This window comes from Rousettus aegyptiacus, unplaced genomic scaffold (genome assembly GCF_014176215.1).
Source record: "Rousettus aegyptiacus isolate mRouAeg1 unplaced genomic scaffold, mRouAeg1.p scaffold_m13_p_3, whole genome shotgun sequence".
In the NCBI taxonomy this organism is placed as follows: domain Eukaryota; kingdom Metazoa; phylum Chordata; class Mammalia; order Chiroptera; family Pteropodidae; genus Rousettus; species Rousettus aegyptiacus.
This window is the reverse complement of record NW_023416306.1, coordinates 90140296-90163901: the sequence shown is the minus strand read 5'-3', so window position 1 is coordinate 90163901 and position 23606 is coordinate 90140296. Positions and strand designations below refer to the sequence as shown.

Genomic DNA, 23606 nt, shown 5'->3' with positions numbered 1-23606 from the left:
ATCAAGTTGAAAAAAACTTGTCTGTCATAGGAACACCAAGTAAACTCCAGTAATGCTGCTTTCTAAAAGTTGATGCTTTTGAACTTTCAATTCTGTTATTTTCATCTTACTATCAAAGACAGTTATATTGCAGAACTCAGAATGTTGTAGCCTATTTTCAATCACTGGAGAAAGCAACTGCTAATGTATGTGTAGTGATGTTCTATAAATATGTGTTTATGTGATTTGAAAGAAAGTTAATATTGTTTGAAAAACTTGAGTTCTGAGATGCATATACATGTAAGGTCCTTTCTTATGTCCTAAGCAACTCAGTACCACAAGAAACTACTATCTATCTTCTTTCTTTCTTTCTATCTATCTATCTATCTATCTATCTATCTATCTATCTATCTATCATCTATCACATCTTTGCCATGCTAGATATTTTAACTTTCAACTATTTTGGGAAAAAAAAAATCTCTTTGAAGTTTGCCAAGTAAAAGAATGTTGAGTCTAAAGATATGGCAAGTGAAATAAAATGCATTTTTATATGGTCACTATATACTCGACTGAATAACTGCATGGGAATGAATTCCCCAGTGAAAATAAAAGCTTTAGATTGAAGCTTTAAAAAATAAGAACCCCATTAAGCTAACTGTAAGTGGCACTATATTAAATTTGAAATATAAATAAAACTTTAACTTATACATAACACAAAAATTTTACTAGAAAGATAAAGATTGGTCAAAAGATTGCAAAAACATATTTCTTTAGTCTAAGGAAAGTTAAGGATTAAAAAAATTGACCTGAAAATGTAATATAGTCACAAGGGGAAAAGTAAAAAACACATCTAAACAATCATTACAACTTTACTAACCTGGGAAAACATTTTTAAATGTTTTATGCTGTTTCGCCCCCAGGAAATATAAAAGTGTCATCGAATAATTCCCCATGTTGGACACACAGTTAGTCATAATTGTAGCTAGGTCATCTTGGCCAAATAAATGAGCACTTTCCACAATCTTTGTCCCAGTCCCTAAAACATCATCTGTCTCTTGGCAGGGGTCAGTGAACATTTGTTGAGTATAATTGGAGGAAAATGATTAGAAACTATGCTTTTGTCTTACATCTCAACTTGCTCTGCTTTTATGTTTGTCTATTCTTCTCCACTGTGTTATATCTTTCTATTCTCCACTGTGTTATATCTTTCTAAGATTTAATAAAGTGAAGTAAAACAAGTTATTTTACATACAAATTAACATAGATTTTTATCATACCTGCTGTAGTTTGAAAACTAGGTTCTATATCAACCTCTTCATGATCTGATGTTTCTCTCAATTGCATCTGTCAAGGATTGCATGTACATTTTATAATCAAGTTTTTGGAGCAAATTCATAATAAGAAATGTGTCAAAAACAACACTGCATTATTAACATTTAATTAACATTTTTGTATTGGATTAATTTTGCTGCCTCAACATAAATAAAATTTACCAAATTTTCCATGAACATAAACTGAATTTTCAACTTCAGTTAAATTAAATTAGCAGTTTCCTATTCTTTAATACTTAGGTTTTTTCTTCCAGGAAATAATGAAAAACTTGTTCTTTATACCACAGACTATCATAGTAGACTGTCTTTTATAACAGCTTATTCATAAAAGCAAATTAGCCTGCCTAAATAATCAACTGAAATTTACTTGAGATTCCAAATAGAATCATGTAGCAGTTTCTCATCATATTTCTTAATATCCACAAGTGCTCCTTTTGTCCTGATGACATACCTAACCAACTAATTATTATACAATCTATCTTGTCAGTTTAGGTTTTGGTGTTTTAGCCTTTGTTCTGACAATCTCCCATAATTCAGTTATCTCCACTTCACTTGGTTTACATCTGTTATAAATTAAATTGTGTATTCCAAAAAGATATGTTGAAGTCCTAATCCCCAGTACCTATGAATGTGACTTATTGGAAGCAGAGTCTCTGTGAATGTAATCAGGTTAAAATAATTTTCTTATAAGATGAAAATCTGCACACAAAAGACACAGAGGAAAGATGGCCATGTGAAGACAAGGGCAGAGATTGGAGTTATACTGCCATAAAACAAAGAACACCAGAAGCTGGAAGAAGCAATAAATAATTCTCTCCTAGAGGCTTTAGAGGGACCTCATTTGGGACTTCAAGCCTCTAGAACCGTGAGAAAATAAATTTCTGTTATTTTAATCCAGTTTGTGGTACTTTTTTATGGCAATCCTAGAAAACTAATACAATATTTTTTTGGAGCCCCATATTTTTGACTTCTACCTGGCATGCTGCACCTCTGACTCTTTCTCAGTCTCTAGAGCTAGTTTCCTTATCTCTGACTCAGGTCTGATATTTAGTTTTATACAATATGTGGTTCATTTCTATAATCATAAAACCAGAGGGATTTATTGAAAGGTCTCTACCTGTGATTTGTACTTGATTTTACCAAAAACAAACTGGCTAAGTAGCACTTAATTTTATTTATAATTTTCATGAATTTGAAAGCTATGATTTAGAGATGGTAGAGATGTTTCAAATCAATATAGACCAAATATCTAAATTCTGACCTATATTGCTTTATTTCTAACAAATAGATCAAATAAGATGAAGTCTGAAAAATGCTCATGAATAACAACTACAAGATCATTGGTAATTTTAATAAGAGCAATTTCAGTGGAAGGGTGAGGATTGAAGCTATAAAAATCTAAAATCTCTGTGAATTAAAAATAAAACAAAATTAAAATATAATAAAAAACTTGGAAAAATAAGTACAAAATATCACAAAGAGCTATACTTAATATACTAAAAGATCTTAGAAATCAATATAAATATAACACAATAGAAAAATTAACAAAGGGACTAAATAGAAAATTTATAGTAGAAAATAAGAGACCAATAAATATATAAAGATCAAATTCACTCCTAAAATAAAAATTAAAATAAAATCAATGCAAAATTGGCAAAGGTTTAAAAATAATACCCCACCTCCCAAAAGGTAAGAACAGTATTCAATGGATGGTCTCCTACATTACTGGCAAAAATGTGAATTGATATAGTCTTCATTCTGGATAATTGGAAAGTAAATAGCAAATTGTCTAAAATTTGCATACCATTTGCCAACAATTCTAATTCCAAGAAACTTGTTTGTAGAAATAATTATTTCCTCAATAAATATTTATTGAGCACCCATCTATTCCAGGGACAATTACTAGGTGTTGGGGAAACAACAAAATACAAAAATATATTGTTTCCCGTCTTTGTGAATCTCAGTCTAGTGGAAGAAACTGCATAAACAAGTATAACAAATTGTGAAAAATATTATTAAGTAGTGAACAGGGAATATACTTTACATAGAGTAATAGGACCAGAAGTGGTCAATGAGGCACCTAATTGAGAAATCATCCAAACGAATAACAGGAAGAAAATGCCATGTTCTAGGAACTGTAAGAAATCTGTTGTGGCAAGAGGAAAGGCCAAGTGACCAAAAAATAAAAATAAAAAAGCATTCATGAAATGTATGAAGTAGATAGGGACCTGATGCTGCACTGACTCATGGACTATGAAGTATCGTTATTTTGGATACGACAATTGTAAATATTTATTTACTCAGCATAAGAGCATCTAAATATATAAGACAACTTTTAAGAGATCTGAATAGACAACAATGAAAGAATAGTAGCAGACAATAATACCGCCTTCATTTAATGGACAGATCGTCTAAACAGAAAATTAATAATGAAAAAATGGACTTGAACTACACTTTAAGACCTGAGACATGTGTAAACATTCCTTCCAATAGCAAAATAAACATTGTAATCAAGCACACATGGAGCATTCTCTAGGATAGAGTGCACATTATTTGACAAAACAAGTCTTAAAAGTTTTAAGAAGATTGAAATCATATATCGAGCATCTTTTCTAACCACAATGATATGAAATTATAAATAAATTATAAGAAGATAATTAAAAATGCACAAATATTTGAATGTTAAATAACACACTGTTAAACAACCTATGAGTCTAACAAGAAATTAAAAATTACAATATCTTGAGACAAATGATTGACAATATAACATACCAAAACCTATGGAATGTGACAAAGTAGTTCTAAGAGAGATGTTTGTATCAATAAATGTCTATGTTTTTTTATTAAAAAAAGATCATAAACATAACTTTATACTTCGAGAAACTAGAAAAAGAAGAAAAAACTAAACCCAAAGATAGTAGAAAAAAGGAAATGATGAAATCAGAGTAGAAATAAATGAAATAGTGACTAGAAGGATAAAAGATTAAGACGTGACTTTTTAAAAGATAAAGAAAACTGACAAAACATTAGTCAAAGAAAAAAGAGAGAAGACTCAAATAAAATAAAATAATGAAAGAAAAGACGTTACAGTTGGTAGATATAATAAGGATCATAAGAGACTACTATGAATAAATTGTTAGTATAATACAACCTTCCAAGACTGAATCATGAAAAAATTAAAAATCTGAACAGACCAAGAGCAAGTAAGGAGATTGAATAGGTAATCAAAAACCTCCCCAAAGAGAAAACCCTAGGGCCTGATAGCTTCACTGGTGAATTCTATCAAACATTTAAATAAGAATTATTACCAATCCTATCAAATTCTTTCAAGAAAATTTAAAAGAAAAATTCTAAATTCATTTTATAAGGTCAGGATCACCTTGACACCAAAGCCTGCCAAGGATACTATAAGAAATGATACTTACAGGCCAATATTCCTGATAAATATATAAATGCACATATATATAAATATATATACACAAATATACATATATTTATAGACTCATAGGTTGTTCAGCAATGTGTTGTTTAACATTCAAATATTTGTGCATTTTTCGTTATCTTCTCGTGATTTATTTCTAGTTTTATATAACTGTGGTTAGAAAAGATGCTTGATACAATTTCTATCTTAAAATTTTTAAGGCTTGTTTTGTCAAATAATGTGTGCTCTATCCTGGAGAATGTTCCATGTATACTTGAAAGGATATATATAGGTTTTTAACAAAATATTGCAAACTGAATTCAACAGCACAATAAAAGGATAATATACTATGATCAAGTAAGATTTATCTCTGGGTTGCAAGAATGGTTCAACATATGCAAATCAATAAGTGTGAAACACCACATTAACAAAATAAAGAATAAATCACATGAACATTTCAATAGATGCAGAAAAGTATTTGATGAAATTAATTTTTTAAATAAAAAACACTGAACAAATTAGGTACATATAGAAGTACCTCAACATTATAAAAGCCACATTTGACAAGCCCTCACCTAAAACATACTCGACAGTGAAAAGCTGAAGCTCTTTTTCTAAGAGCAGGAAAAAAAAAGAGAGACAAGGACACTCACTCTGCCACTTCTACTGAACATAGTACTAGAACTACTAGTAAAACCAATTAGACAAGAAAAAGATGGTATTCAAATTAAAAAGGAAGAAATAAAATTGTCTTCGTTTGCAGGTGACATAACATTTTATATAGAAAACTCTAAAGACTTCACCAAAAAAAAAAAAAAATGCTGTAAAAGAGGTACACTGAAAGCTATAAGACTTTGATGAAAGAAAATAAAGAAGACACAAATAAATGGAAAGATATTTTATGCTCGTGGACTGGAAAAATATTGTTAAAATGTCCATACTACCCCAAGCCTTCCACAGATTCAATGCAATTCCTATCAAAATCCCAAAGACATTTTTCAAGGGAAATGGAAAAAAAAAAGTCAATCCTAAAACTTTTATGGAACCACAAAAGACCCCAAATAGCTAAAGCAATCGAGATAAAAAACAAACATAGAAGCATCACACTTCCTGATTTCAAACTATGCTACAAAGTTATAATAATCAAACAGTATAGTGCTGGCATAAAAACAGATACATAAATCAATGGAACAAAATAGAGAGCCCAGAAATATATGATCAATTACTTTTTAACTAAGGCTCCAAGAATACAAATGGAGAAAAAATTGTCTCTTCAATAAATGATGATGGGAAAACTGAATATTCACATGTAAAATATATTGAACCCCTCCCTATCTTATTAAATTATCAAATGGGTTAAAGACAAACAAGACCTGTAACCATAAAATTCCCAAAAGAAAACATGGGGGTCAAGCTCCTAGACATTGGATTGGCAATGATTTTTTGGATTTGTTACCAAAAGCAAAGGCAAAAAAAGCTAAAATAAATACATGGAACTACAACAAATTATAAAGCTTCTACAGAGTGAAAGAAATCATCTGCAAAATGAAAAAGCCACCTGTGGAATAGAAGAAAATATTTGCAAACCATTTACTCAATAAAAAATTAAAATCCAAATTATATAAAGAACTCATACACCTCAATAATAAAAAACAAATAACCCTATGAAAAAAGAGACAAAAAATCTGAACAGACATTTTTCCTAAAAAAAAGACATACAAATGGTCAATAGGTATATAAAAAAGCACTCAACATCATGGATAACCAGAGAAATGCAAATTGAAACCACAATGAGATATTATCTCACACATGTTAAGATGTCTATTATCAAAAGAACAAGAGACTGAGAGTGACAGGTACAGTCCAGCATTTGCCATAGCCCTAACAGACATGACAATAATGAAGGGCCAAGTTGCAGCCCCACTGGGCCGACTGGATGGGCAGAGATAACAGTCAAGCCTATGTAGATGTGACACATTGAGCCCAGGGGCACGGACAGGGGAAGTGGTGCAAAGGGTGTCAAGTATTCCACAAGCCATCACCACCAGACAAATAAAGCCATAGACTCAGGAATTTACCCACTTCACAGTAAAATTCTCCTCAGCAGATCAGGAGAGGGCAGAAACAACTTTTCAGTCTATACTCACTGTGTCTAAACCCACTGGAAAGAACAGAACAGCAGACTTGGAAACCTGCCTTGCCCCATCCTCCCCTCCCCACTCCTTCTTCCACCAATGTAGAGGAAGCTGAGACACCTCGGACAGGGAAGTTCAGCTTGTGGTTTCTGGCTGCAGGAAAGTGGCACTGGGAACATACAGGCCAGAAGATCCATAGCCCACCACATCTCACCACAGGGGTAATGCTCGGAGACTGACATCATCATGTGGTAAAGAAAAAAACCACCTTCTGGTGGAATATGGGGCAAACAAGGTATTTTCCAGGTGGGCTCAAGGCGATACAGCCCTACAAAGATACCAGAAGCCCCAGTAGTGCAGGTAATTAAAGAACAAAAACTTGCACTTCAGCACCATCTACTGGAAAACAAAAGAAAGACCTCTACATTGTAAGAATAAATGTATTCCCGCAAATGCTCAGGCAGAGAAAGAATCCATCGAGAACAATGAATAACCAAGGTAACAAGGGAATTCAGAATGAAAACGAAAAATCTTCAGAAAATTAACCTAAAGACAGGAATGACTGAGATTTAAATAACAGAAAATTCAACATTGTAGTTCTGAAAAAACTCAACAAGTTACAAGAAAATTCACAAAAGCAGTTCAACTCAGGAATAAAATCAATGAACAAAACTAGTATTTTACCAAAGAGATTAAAACTATATAAAAAAAATAGTAATTCTGGAGCTGAAACACTCAATAAATGAAATGAAAAGTGAACAAGTGACCTTAGGAAATACAGTGGACCAGATGGAGGAAAGAATTAATGATAATGAAAGAATTCTAGAAATGACTCAGGTGGTGGTAAAAATGATAAAATTGAAGTTAAAAAATGAAAGAACTCTACAAGAACTATCTGAGTCCATCAGAAAGAGTAATGTAAGCATAATGGGTATACTAGCAGAAGAAAATAGAGAGTTTATTCGAACAAATAATCAAAGAGAACTTCTCAAATCTATGGAAAGAACTGGACTCTTGAATTCAAGACTAATAGAACATTTAATTATCTCAATTTAAAAAGGTCTTCTTCACGGCAGAATATGTTAAAGTTGTTAGTTGTTAATAACAAAGAAAAATTTCTCAAGGCAGCCAGGAAAAAGACTAACATATAAAGGAAATACCATTAGGTTATCATTGCATTTTTCAGCAGAAATTCTACAAGCTAGGAGAGAGTAGAATCAAATATTCAAAATATTGAGAGAAATTACCAGCCAAGAATAATGTATCCAGCAAAATTACCCTTTAGATATGAAGGGGAAATAAAATCTTTTCCACATTAACAGAAGCTGCAAGAATTTACCACCATAAGACCTGCAATACAAAAAATGCTGAAAAGTGCTCTTTTATCTGAAACAAAGACAAAAGGATACAAAACTGTGAGTAAGTGATTAATAGACAGAAGCAGGAAATTGAAAGTCTTATTCAGCATAGGTTATTAAACACTCAAATATAACATAAAGATTAAAGGAAGTAAAAGCATTTTTTAAAAAAATGCGATCACTGCTAAAATTTGGAAATGAATGCACAGCATAAAAAGAGATCATCTGTGACCTCAAAAAACATAAAAGAGGAGGAGGAAAGAACTGAACTTGCACAGGCAAATAAAGAAGATGCAATCAGAAGGGGGGAAAAAACCGATTGTACATATAAAACTTTTTTTTTTTTGCATAAACTTAATGGTAACCACAAAACTAAAATCTAGAAGTGAGAAACATTACATAAAAGAAGAGGAAACAGAGAAAAAAATCATACAATACCACCAAACTAAAATAACAGACAGAAACACAAGGGAAAAGAACAATGTAGAAAAAGAGCTACAAGAAAACAGAAGATAAAATGGCTATAGGAACTCCTCTTTTATCAATAATCACTATAAATGTAAATGAACTGACTTTGCTGATTAAAAGACAGAGAGTATCAGGATAGATTCAAAAACAAAATCCAATTATATGCTGCCTTGAGAAGACCAATCTCAGCTGCAAATACAAACACAGACTCAAAGTGAAGGGATGGAAGTTGGTACCCAAACCAAATGGCATCCAGAGAAAATCAGATGTAGCTGCACTTGCGTCAGACAAAATAGATTTCAAAATAAAAAAGGTAATAAGAGATAAAGATGGATATTTTATAATGATAAAAGAGACAATACATCAACACAACACTTATTCAAATATATACATTCACCCAAACTGGGAACATCAAAATATATAAAGCGATTACTAACATAACTAAAGAGAGAAACTGACAAAAACACAATAATAGTAAGGGACTGAAGTGCCCCATTAACAGCTATAGATAGATCATCCAAACAGAAAATCAATAAGGAAATATTGGGCTTAAATAGTACATTAGGCCAAATAAACATAATATTTACAGAGTTTTTAATTCCAGAACACCGTAATATACTTTTTTCTCTAGTGCACATGGAACATTCTCAAAGATAGACTTTATGTTGGAGCACAAAACTGGTCTCAGCAAGGTTAAGAAAACTGAAATCATAACAAGCATATTTCCAATCATAACACTTTGAAACTGGAAATAAGCTACAAAAGGAAGGCTGCAAAAACCACAAATACATGGAGATTAAACAACATGCTAATGAACACCTGGGTCAAGAAGAAATAAAAGAAGAAATCAAAAGATACATAGAGACAAATGAGAATGGCAATGCAACATATCAAATTTTAGGGATGAAGAAAAAGTGGTAATAAGAGAGATGTTTATAGCCTTATATGCCTACCTCAAGAAACAAAAAAAACCTCCAAAAAACAGCCTAACATTTCACCATTAAGAACTAGAAAAAAAAGAGGAAACAAATCCCAAAGTCAGCATATGGAAGGAAATAATAAAAATTAGAGCAGAATTAAAAATAGAGAAAAGACAAAAAAAAAATAATGCAACAAAGAGCTGCTTCCTTGAAAAGATAAATAAAATTGATAAACCTTTGGCTAGACTCACTAAGAAAAAAAAAGACTCAAATAACCAAAATTAGAAATAAAAGAAATTACAATGGACACCATAGAACTACAAAGGACAATATAAGAATATTACAAAAGGCTATACACCAACAAATTTCATAATCTGGAAGAAATGGAAAAGTTCTTAGAAATGAATAACGCTCCTAGACTGAATCATGAAGGACTGGAAAATCCAAATAGACTGATCAACAGTAAGGAAATTAAAACAGTCATCAAAAACCTTCCAAAAAATAAAAACCTAAAACCACATGGCTTCACTAGTAAATTCTACCAAACATTCGAAGAAGATTTAATACCTATCTTCCTCAAACTCTTCCAAAAAACCTAAAGAGGTAATGCCTCCTAACTCATTTTTTGAGGTCAACATTACCCTAATACCAAAATCTAGCAAGGACAACACAAAAAAGACCAATATCTCTGACGAATATAGGTGCAAAAATTATAAACAAGATACTAGCAAATAGAATACAATAACACATTAGAAAGATAATACATCATGATCAAGCGGAGTTCATTCCAGGGATGCATTGATGGTTCAACATATGCAAACTGACCGATGTGATACACCACATTAATAAAATAAAGGATAAAAATCATATGATCATATCAATAGATGCAGAAAAAGCATCTGACGTGATACAAACATTTATGATTAAAATATTCAATTAAGTGAGTATAAAAGGAAAGTACTTCAACGTACTAAAGGCCATATATGACAAACCTTCAGCTAATATCAAACTCAATGGTGAAAAAACTGAAAGTGTGTCCTCTAAGATCAGGAAAAAGACAAGGATGCTCACTCTTGCAACTGGAAATTCAAGATAAAGCAATCAGGCAAGAAAAATAAATAAAAGCCATCTAAATTGGATATGAAGAAATAAAATTTTCACTTTTTGCAAATGACATGATTCCACAAATAGAAAACCCTAAACACTATTAGAAACAACAAACAAATAGCACTAATGTTGCAGGATACAAAATCAATGCACAAAAATCCATTGCATTCCTACATACTAACAATAAAATATCAGAAAAAGAAATTAAGAAAACAATTCCATTTGCAATTGCAACAAAAATAAAGTACCTAGGAATAAACTTAACAAAGGAAGTGAGGGACCTATACACTGAAAGCAACAAGGTGTTGTTGAAAAAAATTGAAGAAAGAAATTGCATGGAATGGTATTTCATGTGCATAGATAAGAAGAATCAACATAGTTAAAATGGACATATTACCTAAAGCAATATACAGCTATAATGCAACTCCCGTTAAAACTCCAATGGCATTTCTCAAAGAAATAGAACAAAAAATCAACAAACTTGTATGGAGCTACAAAGACCCCAAATAACCAAAACAATCCTGAGAAAAAATAACAAAGCCAGATGAATCACACTCTCTGAATTCAAATTATACTACAAAGTGACAATACTCAGAGCAGTATGGTAATAGCACACAGACACATTGACCAATAGAACAGAATTGAGATCCCAGAAACAAGTCCACATCTAAATGGGTAATTAATTTCCCACAAAGGAGATACAAATATACAATCTTCAACAAAGGAGACACAAACATACAATGGAAAAAGGACAGCCTCTTCAATAAATGATGCTGGGAAAATTGGAAAGCCACAAACAAAAGAATGAAACTAGACTGCTATTTAACACCACACATCAAAATTAACTTAAAATGAATTAAGGACCTGAATAAAAGACCTGAAACAATAAAATGCATAGAAGAAAACAGTGGGTACAGATGATACTAAAAGCCGTTAGGTTGGATATAATCACTCAGGAAGAGGGTTCAGAGGGACAAGAAAAGAGAGCCAAGACTGAGCTCACTCATTTATCAAACATTTAAACATCAGGTAGAGGAATAGGTGCTGGCTAAATATGACTGAAAATGAATAGTGAGACATACCAGAAAACCTGGAATTTGTACAGCCATAGAAGCTCAGAGAAGTTATAAGATGGAGTGCTCGCTGGTGTCGAATGATGCTGATGGATCTAGGCAGGTTTGGACTGAAAGTTGTCCACTGTGTTTGTCAAAATTAATGGTGAATTTAGCTGAAACATTTTCACTGGAGTGGTGAGGTTAAAGCCATATGGCTAGTGATGAGAAAATGGATACTGTTATATGTAGACAACTCTTTTCAAAAGTTTTAGCACAAAGATTATGGAAAGGGATGTTTATTGTCACACTAAGCAACAATCGGGTATCACCTATAATAAAAGGGCGGATAGTATATCTTTATTTTGAAATAATGTCACCATTAAAAATTATGTTAATAAAAAATATGTAATGACAGAAAATGCCCATGACAAAATATTAGGTGGGGAAAAAGCATAATATAAAATTGTGAGTATCGCCTATTTTTACAAAATGAATGTTATATACTATATATTATGTATATATTTATACATATAAAATGTTTAGAGAAAAATTAGAATAATACAGTTATGAGCTATATATTAGTGAATAGATGAAAAGTGTTTCAGTGTTTACCATTCTTTTCTATATTTCTGAATATTTCAAAATAAACTATTTTAATCAGAAAAAAAATAAGAATGGTTATAATAAAGGAACATTATGAAGCCTTTAAAATACCTCCTGCAGGGAATAATAAAAAGAGCTAAATACAATTAAAGAGGAACTCCAGAACATGACATCAGAGCAAGCCTGATGGAGAATTAGGAAAAACAGGACATCAGAGCAATCTCAGTGGAACTACTGATGCAAACCGAGTATTTATCACAAGTAGGATGATGTACAACTGTAGCCTTAATTCTGTATAAATAGGCCTGAAAACCCACCACATATTTGTAGCCATTTTCCATACTCAATAATAAAATCAGCTCATTCTATGTTTCAAAAAAAAAAAAAAAAAAGGATTTCCAGAACCTAGTACTGGAGTATAGTACCAGTTGTGCCATCAATTTTAATTTTTTCCAACTATTTTTAGCAAACCTATCTACAATTTACAGAAGGGTAAAGGTTAGCTTGATGAAAGTTTTTTATTTGTTTGTTTGTTTGTTTTCTTGAGAGGAGGTGGGTTGCCAGGGTAGCGGAACGAAGAAGTAGAAAGGAACAACCTAAGGCCAGATATGATAGGAAGTGAAGACAAGTATAAACTGAGATGTAGAGGAGAAATAGAAGGAACTAGGGACTGAAACAATAAAAAAGCATAGCGGGAGTAAAGGCATGGGAAAATGGAAAAGATGGGCACAGGTGGTGAGAAAGTAGCATACTATAATTTAAGATTAAAAAGTCAAAGCAGTGTTGGTGTATATTAAAGCCAAGGATGTGATTGAGGTATAAATAAGGTGCGAGTCTCTAAATTTAAAGAATTTAAGGAACTTTGAGGTTAGATATTAAGATTGGACATTGAGATGACTCAAGGTAATGCAAGACAAGAGATGACAATGACACCTAGGCTGAAGCCAATGATTTCAGTGACTTTGAAGAAGTACTCAGGAAGTTGATCAAACACAAGGACAAGAAACAAGAGATATTCTAGCAGCCTATAAGTACAAGCCTCAAAACAAACATGTTTTATATAATGGTTAAAGAAAAAATGAAAGCAGTCATGGACTCCTACTCTCCATCCCAAGGTGCTTGTAGTTTGAAGAAACAATGTTTTTATTAAAGAAAGTTACAAGGAAAGCTGATCTTCAGTTAAAACAAAGAGATGGATGTAGCAGACTATCGATATGTTAACAATGTATGGAAGCTTCCATGGGAGTTGAAGAAATGCACAAAGTAAAAGGATTGAACTGGTTGAGGTCAACAGAAGATTAGAAGAGAAGACAATTCAAAAATGTATGACCAAAATGGCCTCAACACTCCCCTTAACTTGACTGAAATTTAGACATGCTTCCTCCTAATTCAAAACCACTGATTTTCATTTTCTTAGAGCACTTTCTTCCAAAAATCATTGTAATACTAAGTTCTTTTCCTATCTCTTTGAGATGTAAATCTTTTTAAAAGTGTCACACCAGTTTTACAACTCAAGACTATCTTTCTCAAGGATCTGGGAGCTATCTTTAAAAATATAATCCTCATGGAAGATAATGCCTCTATCAGTTTTTGTGGGAAGGTAGTAGCCTAGCTTTGGTGGGCAGTAGGCACTTTGCTCCAAGTTGTAAAACTAACTTATGTCAAGAAGACTTGAGAATTGCAGATGGCCTAAAATTCTCCCCACTCCGACACTTAGAAATTATACTGCCCTTTGTTTCAGTGGAACTGAGTTCAGAATGTATTTTGGTCTCTCTTTTATTGCAATACCTTGAATAAAGCCTTCCTCGCCTGTTTAACTTTTTTCAATACAATATTTTTCTTAACAGAGTAAAAGAGCAGGTTATTCAGGAAAAATTCAGTATGGATAGTAGCCAAAAGTAACAAGGATGTGAAGCACTGTGACATATTCTTGCCACAATGACCTTAAAATATCTTGGATTAAAGAGTGTTCCATTGTAGGTGCAGACTGTAATGCTTTATTTTGGCAATCCTTGTTTAATCGGAAGCTATTAAACTATTTTTGCCCTGCTCTTCTTTCTGTTAAGTGCTTATGGTAAAAAGATATACTGTATATAGGGCACAGCTTGGTTTTTTAGGATGTTATCTTTATCATTATAATTTTACTAGAGAAAACACCTAGAAACTAAATAACTAGAAGATTGGGGTAAAAGAATATTGGTGTTTTCTGTGGATGCTTATGCAATTCTTTACTTTTATAACAAGATACCAAATGAGAGAGAACGAGAGAAGATAGATAGATAGATGATGATAGATAGAGGATAGAGAGATAGATAATGACAGATAGATAGACAGATAGATGCATGGATGGATGAATAGATTGAGGATTAATTTCATAAAGCAAGTTCTAGAATATATCAGTTAGCTAGTACACATTCAGATTAATTTTCTAAAATATTATGTAAAGTATTATGTAATTTCCTAAAGTATGATGTGATCATGCTAATTATCCACAATCAGAAGTATTTCATTGTCTCTTGAATCTTCAAATTTTAAATTGCATGTTATTCTGTTGTCTTCTGTTTGCCATTCTAGATCTTCTCTATTTTTTTCCTACCCTACATTGAACTCAGGAGTCTGGCCCAAAAGAACTGCAACAGGTAACCTTGGGTTTTACTTTGGTTGGATTCAGTAAATGCATTTTATCCAACAGGAGATCTGAAGAAAGTGGAACAGTAAGTTTCCCCTATCTTCTTCACTGAGGAGTTGCTTGGAGCTGGCTGTGTCTCTCTGCAAAAGGTCACAGCTTCTATAAGATCCTGCACACATAGCTCTCTCCACACAGCTCCATCCTTTTCTCTTTCTCTCCCCCACCATATCCTCTCTCTCTTCCTCATATCCTTTCTTTCTCTCTGTCATTGTTTCTGTCTCTCTCCTAACTACACCTCCTTTCCCCTGCCCCTTTCAGTCTAGTGAAAGTAATGTTACTAGTTCAGGATACTGTACTATCTTTATGATTTCCCTATACACTGTCCAGACTTTCATAATTAGTCAACTTATTAAATTCTCATTAAATTACCCAAATTAAGTATGTAATACATATATTACATAAATTTAAGGATTTGAGGATGTTATTATATTGTAAATTTTGAATTCATTATATGGTAGATGGTTTAAATTATAAATCCCAGATAATAAAAAAAAGTAGTTAACAAAAGTCTTCTTTCTCTAAATATTTTAGATGAACAGTACTGTTTATTTCAGATTATAACCAAGTTTAGCTAGAGAAATAAAGGAATTGAGAAAATGGTTTATGCTAGTTATTTTCAATCTACCCACATGGGAAAAAAATCAAATAAGGTATTCATTATATTATTAATCAAGCTCTTAATACATGGGCTACATTACAGGAGTCCGAGGGAAGAGTTTTAGTGTTGATAGTATTCTTCTTATTCCTTTCCCTAGTTCTCAAACAATGATCCAGGAATTCTCCTTTGGGGTGGATATAATTTAGCAATGAAGAGCAGAGTAGTAATTCCTTTGGGGCCATAGCATAGTGGCTCCTGGGCCCTGGATTAGTCTCTTCTACAGAGGATATGAGTTTGTTGGGGAAAAGTAGGATACACAACAAGTAGTCTTGCCCTGTGATCAGGGTTCAACTTCTTACAGAATAATTTCTTCACTAGAAATGGGTTCTGCTCTTTGGTCCAACCCAAGAAGTCACTACATCAGAACAGGAATTTAATAGGAATTAACTTTTTTCATTTAAAAAATATAAAATACATTTTTTTTTTTACTTAATGAAAAAAAATTTCCTAACAAAAGGATTAAAACAATTTTGGAGGAAGAAATTACTGATAAATTAAGGTCCTAACATTGTTTTTTTTTTTTAAATCTGAGGACTTACAATTCCTATACAGACTTAACATTTAATGTCTTTTCTTCTTCTCTTGAGACTTTACAATAAGGACTTAACAAAATCTCATATGTATATTTAAAACTCAACATATAAAAAACTACATGACTTAATGAAATACAACACAACATTAAATTACCTCCTGATCTGCAAGTTACAAGTTAATCAAATTCTATGAGTGAAAATTTTCATACCTATCTGGATATCTTACAAGCTTCTCCTTAACATCAGCTTTTCCTTACACAAATAATATACAAGGCCGCTTAAAGAATTAATTGTTCCATGTATAACAATTTGAATGAACCTTCTGAATGAAAATGATTAGTCTATCACTACTTTTAAAAACTTTTAATTTAACTTTATATAAAGTATTATTTTGACAGAAATATGAAAAAAATACACATACATTCTCCTTTGAAATGTTCTAATTATATAGAGGTAGAAATGCTCAAGCAGAAAAAAAAATTATGAAAACTGGATATTCAGCAATTTGAAAGGCTATTAGAAATTCTTTATTAAAAAAAGAAGAACAAAGTTTTTAAAATGCCAAGAGAAAAATGCTTAGAAATATCCTCTAGGGACAAATTATGAATTTGCTGAGAAAGAACTTTAAAAGAATATCGGTATCTCTTCTATCCATTCTGACTTTAGATCATGGATGACTGCAGACCATTTCTATAAATATACCTACTAGAAGTTTGTATAAAAAGAGAATGAGTTAAACTCTGTGAAACACCTGCTGCCCTGTCCAGAATAAACTCACCTTCTTTCCTCTATGCCCTACAGAAGTCTTCACTTGTAGAGATGGTTAAAGAGGCCGGACTCAGATCAGAGTTTGTAATAGGATTGTAAGACCTAAGGTGTGGCTGTTTTACCCAAACTACAGCGGACTCTCAAACTCTAGTGCTTCTTGACTATTTTGCCTGCAGGAACAGCACCTCCCAAGTAACTACTAAAATGTGCTTGCTTCAAGTAACCCTGTGGTGTTAAGTAGGTTAAAAAAAAAAATCCCCACATCTGCTATCCCTGAAAATGTATGACCTAATAAACACATAACCAAAATAGCATTAGAGCAGTAAAGAAAAAAAAATCGTTATGAAATGAAGACATTTGAAGTAATCCCTTTTTTAAGGGATCGAATACATAACCAACTAAAGTTCCAACCCAGCTGAACAATATAGCTCCTTGTATTGGACATGCTCAGCTCTTGCTGTAAGGTCAAACAAAGCTCACTGTGGACTACAGAGGCCACTGCACATACAAATGGAGCATAGCACATGACTCTGGGGATTCATTCTGAAGTATGACTTGTCAGCTCTAGCATTACAAGGCATTAAAACCTAAGCACTGTTCTCTGATGATAACACTGTTCCTAACTACTTGGCATCAGGAGTTCACACTGGAAACCATTGACGGCAATAAAAGGCAGGCTGAGGAAATGGGATCTTACTCCCCCAAATTCTGACAAGATGTTACGCTATACCGCATTCAGTGCACAGCTAGATCTCTTTAAGCGTGAAGTCAATGGGGCTCAAGAGAAAAATTTGATAATGTATTTAGAAAACTGGATAGCATCCTCATCTCAACTCTAAATAAAGTTTTCTGCTTCAACCATACAAACAAGCAGCTATATAACTACCCTTCTGTTTTGTAAATCTGTTATCTTAAAAGTGCTACATAAAACAATAGTTTCCAATGGCAATTTTAGGTTGAATGACAAATTAATTAACAGAGATGAAACCAAAACAGGCTCAACTACAGCAGAAATTCCAAGTAGACATTAATTAAAATCAAATATGTTGATACAAACTAAATATTGATGTTGCCCCAAATAAGACAGAAGAACGATTTCAAAATTTCTAAAAATAGGATTAAGTCGGAATGTTTAAATAATAAAGTGTTCGCATACCTGTATGGAGGGATTAGTTCTACACATATATTTAAGTGATTGCAAACATAAAGGCCTTCCCCTAATTCTGTTGCTATAAGTTTCTTTAATAAAAAGCAAAGCCATTCGATCTAACATGCAAATATGCTTCAGAGAAGAAAAACATTGATTTAATTTTATAATAAGTTTGTAAATGAGATTATGGTGTTTTTTCTTTTTTTTTTCAGAATAGACCTTGATAATGGACAGAAGGAAAAAAACATGTAGCTCCTAAATATCTTTAAAAAGAAGGAAATAAGTGACACAAGGTAAAAAGGGATGGAGGATGCTGAAAATAAACTTTGCCTATTTTGTAATTTTGTCAAGGTTTAATCTCATTATAGAAAATTATCCAAAAATATACTAATACACTGAGTTCTGTCTCTAATAATCTGATTATGCATATAATTAAAAATATAGAACTGCGTTTGAGTTTCTAACATATAACAATAAAAAGAATAGACATGAGGAAAAAAATTATTGCCAAATTTATGTTTTTGTCAGAAAGCAAATTTCCCAGTAAGCAGATATCCTCAATAATACTGAGTTGCACAATTAGCAATACTGCCAAGTTTTCTGAAAGGTCATAAAATAAATGTTTAACTTTTATATTCATCCCGATAAATATTCATGATATTAGAACCCCTGGTGGAACTTTAAAGAATGCCAACATACTTGATGATTGAAAAAGGAAGCTTCAAAAGATATGGAACTTTACTGTGTGAGATAATTCTGATAAAGCTTGGAGAGAGGACAAGATGAGCAACAGTAAAAGTCAGTAAGTAACCAATGCCCTCCTCTTCCAACAAAGAATGGATTCATCCATACATTAGCCACCATTTGCTTAAATTCCCCTAGATCACTTGTGTTCTTTTTAAATTATATTTTTAACTATAATTTTATAATATTAAAATTGTAATAATTTTTATTAATTTCAAATGAAATATTTAAAGAACTTTGAATGGTACTGAAAAATAATATCTCCATGAATGGAGATATTATGATGTGCCAAACACAGTGCTAGGTACTTCATATGCATTATTTATTTAATAAATATTTATTGAATGTGGCCTTCCAAAGATGTCCATATCCTAATATTCAGAAGCTGTAATATGGTAGTTTTCATAGCAAAAGAGAATTAAGGTTGTAGATGATATTAAGATTGTTAATCATTTGACCTCGAGATGGGGAGATTATCCTAGGTTATCCAGGTTGTCCAAATTTAATTATAAGAGTTCTTAAAAAGCGAAAAGGGAGGCAGAAGAGTGAGAGATTTCCAGATGCTACAGTGCTGGCTTTGATGGCAGAAGAAGGAGCTACAAGCCAAGGAATTGTAGATAGCCTACAATTGTAGAAGCTAGAAAAGGCAAGGAAATGGATTCTTAGAGACTCCAGAATGACATAGCCTTGCTGACATCCTCATCTTAGCCTAATAAGACCAACTTCAGATTTCTGAGCTCCAGCTCTGTAAGAGTATAAATTTGTGTTGTTGTAAGCCACTAAGTTTGTGGTAATTTGTTAGAGCAGCAACAGGAAACTAATACATCAAGTATTCCGTTATTTCATGTAACCCTCATAAAATTCTACAAATTATTATGTATATTTTACTGATAAAGGAACTGAGTCTTAGAAAGTTTAGTTAACTTGCCCAAAGTAACCCAGTTAGCAGGTGCCTGAACCATGATTCAAAACTATTCCGATTCCAAAGTCTACCCACTTATTGCTACCTTATAATTCTTCTCTTGTGGATTGATATTACCATAAACTCAACATTCCAACTACTCACCATGTATTTGTTCTGATAGAAGATTCCATCACCAGGGTCTTAATCTGTATCAACACATGAAGCAGCTGGTGCAAACTGTCGACCTTCCAATTCGGAATGCATGAGATGGTATAAAACAGTAGGATGCTGATCAAAAGCAGGAGCAAGACTAAGAGTTTTACACATGTAGTTGTGAGCAGTGAAGCAGGGAGGCATTCTGACAGCTGCCAATGACAAGCAGATTGTCCACTGCAGCACATCAGACTCTATGAATGACAATGGAATTTTCACTAATGGTTCCTACTAGTGGAATCCTACACCCACTGACACAAGTTTTCGGTGTTCAGAGACTTAAACATCCCATTTCCAGTGATTTATTGGGCAGAGGCAGTGTGATATTTGTACTGACCCATGGAGATCTCTCTGCTAAAGAACAGTAAAATATACTATATTTTTACTATTAATCATTTGAAGTATGATTTTCCCCAATTTTTATTGATTTTTCACAGAAATATTCATTGACTAATATCTCATATACAGTATGAATCCACTCAGATGTCCCCACTCTAAGTCCCAATGTTGTACTTCTTAATCAATTTCCTTTCACGTGGAAGACTGCATAAGACTACAACTTATGTTGTAATTCTGCAATCTGCACAATTAAACTTGTACCTGATTTTCAGTAAGCTATAAAAAAAATGAGATTCTTTTAAGAACCTCTCTGTTTCTCTGATGACTTTGGCTGAGAATGTAAAGATTTGAGTTTGAATTTTTTCTGTAAGTATTCACATGCATTCAAAGGAAGCCACCCTATGCCGTAATGCTTTCGTCATCATGACTGTCATAATGGTCAGCAGCTACCAATGCACTTGGTTACTAGCTACTTCAACACAATCAACAGCAGACGAAAATTTGATTAATTCTGATAACACTGACTAACCATGGGTTACTAATATCCCATTATACATTTACACAGACCTCAGCATTGTATTTAAACTCAAGTACAACCAGGCCAATCATCAAATCTCATCTTTGAGGTTCAATTTCCTGAGATTACAAATTCTGTATTGGTCAGGAAACAGCAAGGAGACAGAAACCATGTTGGTTATTAGAACGAATAGATTTTAATAAAAATTTAACCACATATTGGAAAATTTTAAAGACAAAAGGGAAACACCAAGGAATTATGGAGGAAGTAATTGCAAGGAGTAGTTACCACCCTCAACAGCTAGGGGAGCAAAGGGAAGAGGTTATAATGACTAAAACTGAGATGTTTGGAGGAAGAACCCATGGACCTAAAACTTAGATCTCTGAGGAGATGACACTGCTCAACTGGTACTGGTAAATCAGAGTGGTCATGATAGAGTTGGTTCTGCAAGCAGTAGAAAAACTGCAGTCTGGTGTCAACTGCAGCTCAGGATGAAACTGCTTCTGCTGAAGTGAACAAGCTTGCTAGAGAGATGCTAACAGGAGATGCTAACAACAAACAGGGAGGAGTGACTGTCTCTCCTTCCTCTCCAGTCTGGAAGGCTCCTCTGGTACTTCCTATTCATAGATTCTAATAGAGAGCTAACCAGCCTACATAGCAGAAAAATGGTTTCAGTGTCAGCTCCAATTAAGAAGCAGTTGCTAAACAACCAGCACATGATATAATGTTCACTCATTCATTCATTCACCAAATATTTTTTAAATACTTATTATATTCCAGGCACTAGTAAGCACTGAACAAAAGAACCAAATCCCTGCTTTGATGGAGCTGATGTTTTGGTAGGGGAAAACAGATAATAAACAGACAAGTAAATATTTAATATTTCAGGTGGTAAAGAGCGCTTTGAAGAAAATAAATCAGGGTAAGGGGATGGAAAGAAACAGAGCCAGATGCAATATAGACAGAGGCAATATAGATAAAGCATGGAGGGTGAAGCCACACTGCCAGGGTTTGAATCCTAGCTCTGCTTTTTACATACAACTCTACAGTCTGAGGCTAGTTAAACTCTCTGTACTTCAGTTGCTTTTTGTATCAAATGCAGATATTGATGAAAATAAAAATATCAACCTCATGGGATTGCTGTAAAGATTAAACACGTGGATATCTGTAAAATGCCTAGAATGTAGTGTCTTTTGTTAAAGAGTGGTATAGTTTAGTGGCAAAGGCTACAAAGAGCTAAGGTTGGGGAGGGGTGGGCAGTAGTTAAGGTCATAGAAGAGAAAAAAGGTATGGAAGCAGCAACAAGTAACAAAGAAGATAATTGTCTGATTGTCAGGCCAGTGGTATGAGAGATATAAAAGAAGAAACCACTTGAGAAGTCTGTGAGGGAGGCCAAGTTTTCAAAGGGGAGCCAAGTTTAAGTTTGATTAAAAATCTGAAAGCCACATTCAAAAAAGAAGCTAAGGATGCTGTGCTACAGGTGGTAATGGGAGCAACTTAGAGAAAGAGTACACAAAGGTGTTAAAGAAGTATTTAACACTTACTACCTCACTTTACCAAAGTGAAAAAATACCATGATTATAATGATAATAGTTTCTGAGTAGGAAGAACACCAAACAACTTATTACATATAAACAGTAATTTATATTTCTATGACACTTTACAGTTTACAAAATGTTTCCACATACATGCTTACTTGTTGCTCATAATAAAACTGTGAAATGAGCAGAAAACATACATTCACAATGAAGGCGAAGACATAGACAAACCTAGTAGTAGTCTCATACCTCCCAAATATTTGGCAATTGCTAAGAGAGTAAATATATCTACAGAAAGCTAAACTGAGGCCTGGAAGAAAATACATCACAGACACTTAGATGTTTTTACAATATATGTGTGAAACTGTAGATGGGTTCTGAGCTGATGATGTATCTAAAGTGAAAACGCTTTGGTGGAGCAATATTATAATTAAACTAGAAATTATTTTGGCAGATAGTGGGGATCATTGATGGTCCAATAAAAGGCTGCTTCATAAAGGTCCTGTCATACTGGAAAACAGCTCCTAAAATATGGGCATTTGGCACACCTGTCAACACACTGAAACCGCAAAGTGACTCATGCCAAGGCCCGTCCACTGCCCTCCCTACCCAGCTGACACTTCTGGCATAGCTTCAAGGAACTTCTAGATAATTCTAACACATTTTTCACATATAGGCTGCTTGGAACTCAATAGTATCTGACAATCACTTTTTAGGATAATGGAATAAGAATTCATTTCCTAGAGTGGCACAAGATCTCAAAAGAATCCTCACCTAATCTCTTACTTTACTGATTTGAACAATGAAGCAGAGTGAAGTAAATGACTTGCTCAAGAGCACACCGATTCACAGCTAATTAGTGACAGAGACAGGGCTAAATGCTGGGATATGGGTCCAACATTCCCTTGTATCTCTATATGCCACCCTCCCTTAAGATGATTGGAAGAATCAAAACTGACATGGGGGTGGGGGAAACAGTAGTGGGGGGAGGACATCTTTTACAGGAGGTATGTGACTAACCTCATAGAAGGGTCAATAGTGGTTCATTCATATGTTTAATCATGTGTAAAATGCACACATATTCTGCATATTTCTCAAATGACAGGGCTTAAAAGAATTTAAATTCCACAGCTTCCATTCTACCTATTGTCTCTGTGTTCAAACTAATGTGTAAAC

At 33.3% G+C, this 23606-nt stretch overlaps 1 protein-coding gene across 1 annotated transcript in view; it reads right to left on the bottom strand.

The window, feature by feature from the left end:
- The window catches only part of FSCB (fibrous sheath CABYR binding protein), a 118133-nt gene that overhangs the window by 4218 nt on the left and 90309 nt on the right, over positions 1-23606 (bottom strand). The window lies entirely within an intron of this gene.